The 6031-nt window shown below is 44.2% G+C and overlaps 1 long non-coding RNA gene across 1 annotated transcript; it reads right to left on the reverse strand.

Moving 5' to 3' along the window:
* Positions 1–311: 311 nt before the first annotated feature.
* LOC124266086 lies at positions 312–6031 on the reverse strand. Its single transcript, XR_006895629.1, has 3 exons — positions 5941–6031; positions 2135–2270; positions 312–425 (listed from the first exon to the last, which is right to left on the reverse strand). It is a non-coding gene; the product is annotated as an uncharacterized LOC124266086 (long non-coding RNA).

Consider the following 6031-nt stretch of genomic DNA (forward strand, 5'->3'; position numbering starts at 1 on the left):
TGTCAGTTAGAAAGTGGTCATAGGTAACATGGGATTCGCCGGTATCAGCTTGTGTGACTGTATTAGGTGAGGGAGTGGTATCTTTCCCCGACCTCGGGTTACAATATCTATCACTCGACTGCCTGGTAAAGACTCGAATATTCCAACTGTCGACGTCATATCTCAGGAATAATGTCTAAATATTACCAAAACAACACGCACAAAGACAAGACAAAAATGTATTATGACACAAACCTTCCTGGAGTATATTCCATCTGGAAACTTTTTGCGTCTGAATATCACGCTATTTGACATAGGACGTAAGGACATGCTTGGCGTTTTGTTTGAAAACCTTTATTACACAATGTGATGGAAATCTAAGCTTGTACAGTAGCTCTATGGTCGTCTATCCCAGGGTGCCTTGATTCCCGAATAGTAAATCTTGCCTGCAACAGTGAAAAACTTGCTAAAATATGTAATATTCAATAACAAAATATCTTATCCATATTGATCGGTTTATGCCCGGACTGTCGACAACAAGAAATAATCCGTCCAAATTACTTGTCGACAGTCCGGGAAAAGGAGGTGATGTTCTACATGAGTGACTTCACTCCCAGTGTTCTCAAAATTAACAAACCAATTAAAACAGAGTGTGATATATATAGTAGACAATATATTTATTCAGTCAATATAACAACATGCATGTATCATATGTCACACAATATAACATATTTGTATATATATATTTCATAAAGCTGACACAATATATTTATTCAGTCAATATAACAACATGCATGTATCATGCATGTAGCATATGTCACACAATATAACATATTTGTATATTTATTTCATAAAGCTCACACAATATATTTGTGTGTGTGTGTTTTATATAATAAGTGATTTCTGCTGGTGTATAAGTAATAAATATATAAAAGATGAGTCCAGTTATTTCTTCTTGCCACAAATCCTTTATATCTGCACTAAAGTAATCTGAATGTTCAGCCAAGATAAAGCAACTCTGACACATGGTCTGTGTAATTCAAGTCAGTAAGTCTGTCGGCAAGAAGGTCGGCCTTCAAGGATCGAATCCTGGCAGCGATGATTCGGTAGCGACGTCTACGGGCGGGATCTCTCTGCTGTCCTTGGATCTGCTGAATTTTAACTTCAGTAGCTAACTGTTCTGTTTGTAGCATTGCACAACCTCAAATACATTCGGATGTGTCTTCATGGCATACCTGTTGATTTTGTTGTGCCAACCTTCCAAATTATTGTAGGTTCTGTGTCCATCATTTTCCAAATGATTCCAAGTTGGTCATGGTTATCCTTCCACTCGCATAACGTAAAATAATAGTCTGTTTTTGCAACCTTAATTCTCTTGCAAACTGTTAAAACGACATTCTCTTTAATCAACTTAATTCATTTACTCATGATACGAGCATAACTGTAGCCACCATAGCCACTTGCAAACCACTAAGCAAACATTCTCTTTCATTAACTAACACCGTCACGGTATGTTGACCACGCGATGTCGACACTCCGGGTTTTTTGTTTTGTCGACGGTTAGAAACATCCTATTTTTCATTTGTCGACAGATCGGGCGGACACCTATTGATCAATAGGTATCGTGTTTACTTCACGGGTCGCTGGGTCCCTCTTGGAATAAAACAGGCCGTGGTTTAATTGGCTGTTTGGAAATAACGACTGCATCGGATATGTAATCACGCGTGATGGGAAAACGCGCCTGGAAATTTTACACAATAAACTCAATGCCTGGAAATTTTACACAATAAACACAATGACTGAGTGAATCAGGCAATGTACACATTCACTGGTTATTTCAGTCATTGTACACATTGTCTGATTGTAGACATTGACTGTAACATATACAAACCCGTGAAGTATTGACGGTAATTACCATGAAAATAATTTACAAATCGCAAAGACTTTCCACAAACTCTACACTGGAATTTAAAAACTGAAATTTCTGAAGTGAACATTTATGTTTGAAGTAAGACCCCCTTAGTCTGGAAACTGTACATACTGGGCTTCCGCTATAAATGAATGTGCTTGTGTAAACACAGGGCAGAAGCGTTACTGGGAACGGTTTTGAGTAACGAGGGTAAAATATATCACTAATTTTCTATCATGTTTTTACCAGTGTTCAAGACAATGTGTCCGGCAATATTCGTAAATCTCCGGCGTGGCGTGGTTCGGCCATGTTGCGTTTTGGTCGTCCAAACATTTCATCTGGCAGGCTTGGAAAGGTGTGATCAACTGGCACAGAACAGGAGCTGTGGACAGTGTTTATTCGTCAGTTGCGTTTTTTAACGTTTTTTGTCAATATTCAAGCAATATCACGTCAAGGGACATTAGTAATGGCCTTATGTTGTACCCATGTAGACATCAGTTCATAGATAAACCTGGCCAAATTGCCGAGTCTCGATTTTAGAGTCCACCAACGAGCTTCAACAACGATGCCGGATGTCATGACGTCGGGTTTAACTGGATCGGATGCAATGGATATGGTTGTAAGGAACTCGGTTTGAACGAAGTCAGGTGTAAAGTGATTGAAGCGAAATGGGGTGTAAGGAGGTCGACAGTAATTACGACTGTTTTGACAAAATTGGGTGAAGACTGTTGTAGAAAATTCGCTCATAAGAAGTCGATTGTGAAGATGTAGGATGCACCGAAACTGGGCGTGGAAGACCACCTTACATGTATTCTCATTCCAGGAAACAAATAAAAAAAAAAACAACTTATAAATTTGACTGGCATATATTTGTAGAAGAACGAGTGTGACAAAACAGGCATTTAACAGAGGTAGATTGTCGGCTATAACGGAGACAGGTGTAACAAACAGGCGGGTAACGGTGGTGGATTGTCGGCTATAACAGAGACAGGTGTAACAAAAAAAACAGGCGGGTAACGGCGGTGGATCGTCGGCTATAACGGACACAGGTGTAACAAACAGGCAGGTAACGGCGTCGGATTGTCGGCTATAACGGAGACAGGTGTAACAAACAGGCAGGTAACGGCGGTGGATTGTCGTCTATAACGGAGACAGGTGTAACAAACAGGCGGGTAACGGTGGTGGATTGTCGGCTATAACAGAGACAGGTGTAACAAAAAAAACAGGCGGGTAACGGCGGTGGATCGTCGGCTATAACGGAGACAGGTGTAACAAACAGGCAGGTAACGGCGTCGGATTGTCGGCTATAACGGAGACAGGTGTAACAAACAGGCAGGTAACGGCGGTGGATTGTCGTCTATAACGGAGACAGGTGTAACAAACAGACAGGTAACGGCGGCGGATTGTCGGCTATAACGGAGACAGGTGTAACAAACAGGCAGGTAACGGCAGTAGATTGTCGGCTATAACGGAGACAGGTGTAACAAACAGGCAGGTAACGGCAGTAGATTGTCGGCTATAACGGAGACAGGTGTAGCAAACAGGCAGGTAACGGCGGCGGATTGTCGGCTATAACGGAGACAGGTGTAACAAACAGACAGGTAACGGCGGTGGATCGTCGGCTATAACGGAGACAGGTGTAACAAACAGGCAGGTAACGGCGTCGGATTGTCGGCTATAACGGAGACAGGTGTAACAAACAGGCAGGTAACGGCGGTGGATTGTCGTCTATAACGGAGACAGGTGTAACAAACAGACAGGTAACGGCGGCGGATTGTCGGCTATAACGGAGACAGGTGTAACAAACAGGCAGGTAACGGCAGTAGATTGTCGGCTATAACGGAGACAGGTGTAACAAACAGGCAGGTAACGGCAGTAGATTGTCGGCTATAACGGAGACAGGTGTAGCAAACAGGCAGGTAACGGCGTCGGATTGTCGGCTATAACGGAGACAGGTGTAACAAACAGGCAGGTAACGGCGGTGGATTGTCGTCTATAACGGAGACAGGTGTAACAAACAGACAGGTAACGGCGGCGGATTGTCGGCTATAACGGAGACAGGTGTAACAAACAGGCAGGTAACGGCAGTAGATTGTCGGCTATAACGGAGACAGGTGTAACAAACAGGCAGGTAACGTCGGTAGATTGTCGGCTATAACGGAGACAGGTGTAACAAACAGGCGGGTAACGGCAGTGGATTGTCGGCTATAACGGAGACAGGTGTAACAAACAGGCGGGTAACGGCGGTAGATTGTAGGTGGTAGCGCTGACAGGTGTAACAAACAGGCAGTAAACAGCGGCGGATTGTCGGCTATAACGGAGACGGGTGTAACAAACAGGCAGGTAACGGCGGTGGATTGTCGGCTATAACGGAGACAGGTGTAACAAACAGACAGGTAACGGCGTCGGATTGTCGGCTATAACGTAGACAGGTGTAACAAACAGGCAGGTAACGGCATCGGATTGTCGGCTATAACGGAGACAGGTGTATCAAAAACAGGCAGGGAACGGCGGCGGATTGTCGGCTATAACGGAGACAGGTGTAACAAACAGGCAGGTAACGGCGGTAGATTGTCGGCTATAACGGAGACAGGTGTAACAAACAGGCAGGTAACGGCAGTAGATTGTCGGCTATAACGGAGACAGGTGTAGCAAACAGGCAGGTAACGGCGGCGGATTGTCGGCTATAACGGAGACAGGTATAACAAACAGGCGGGTAACGGCGGTAGATTGTAGGCGGTAGCGCAGACAGGTGTAACAAACAGGCAGTAAACAGTGGCGGATTGTCGGCTATAACGGAGACAGGTGTAACAAACAGACAGGTAACGGCGTCGGATTGTCGGCTATAACGTAGACAGGTGTAACAAACAGGAAGGTAACGGCGTCGGATTGTCGGCTATAATGGAGACAGGTGTAACAAACAGGCGGGTAACGGCATCGGATTGTCGGCTATAACGGAGACAGGTGTATCAAAAACAGGCAGGGAACGGCGGCGGATTGTCGGCTATAACAGAAAGGGTATAACAAAAAGGCAGGTAACGGCGGTAGATTGTCGGCTATAAGGGAGACAGGTGTAGCAAACAGGCAGGTAACGGCGGTAGATTGTCGGCTGTAACGCAGACAGGTGTAACAAACAGGCAGGTAACGGCGTCGGATTGTCGGCTATGACGCAGACAGGTGTAACAAACAGGCAGGTAACGGCGGTGGATCGTCGGCTATAATGGAGACAGGTGTAACAAACAGACAGGTAACGGCGGTAGATTGTCGGCTATAACGGAGACAGGTGTAACAAACAGGCGGGTAACGGCGGTGGATTGTCAGCTATAATATAGCGGAGACAAGTGTAACAAACAGGCAGGTAACGGCGGTAGATTGTCGGCTATAACGGAGACAGGTGTAACAAACAGGCGGGTAACAACGACGGATTGTCGGCTATACCGGAGACAGGTGTAACAAACAGGCAGGTAACAGTGGTGGATTGTCGGCTATAACGGAGACAGGTGTAACAAACAGGGAGGTTGTAAATAACTGTCGTCTGTTCATAATTATTCCGACAATTGTGCATTAAATTGCCAGTAGTATGTATGAATTGTGCTGAGACGCTCAACACATGGCCATGTTTTAAAGATAGTTTCTCTACTACATATGAGATTTGAAACAACATCGATAAATACGTCCGTGTTGTCAAGGTCTGGATATGCCCAGTGTATGTCTTGATAATAATCTACATAACAGAAACTAACGAACACTATAGTTGCTCTGACGTCTTTCCTATTTTTAAACCAATTGTGCAGATCGATGCTCATGCTATTGATCACTGGATTGTCCCGTCCAGATTCGATTATTTACAGACCGCCGCCATATAGCTGGAATATTGCTGAGTGCGGCGTAAAACTAAACTCACTCACTCACTCATTTTAAAACTTTTTTTAGAAGAATATATTTTACCTAGAACGGGTGTATCGTTCTGAATAGATATTTCAAGAGTGACTAAATTTTAAACGACTTTTTTCAATGTAATCAACAAACGTCAATGTAATCGATTAACTGACCCGCAAGCATGGAAACAAAGAGGAAGGCAGCAAGACGGCCCATTCTGACGGTGTGGCTGCTTATCTGACACAAGAACAAACGGCTACCTGC

The sequence above is a fragment of the Haliotis rubra genome, unplaced genomic scaffold (assembly GCF_003918875.1).
Source record: "Haliotis rubra isolate DU_JTF1 unplaced genomic scaffold, ASM391887v1 Scf123, whole genome shotgun sequence".
NCBI lineage: Eukaryota > Metazoa > Mollusca > Gastropoda > Lepetellida > Haliotidae > Haliotis > Haliotis rubra.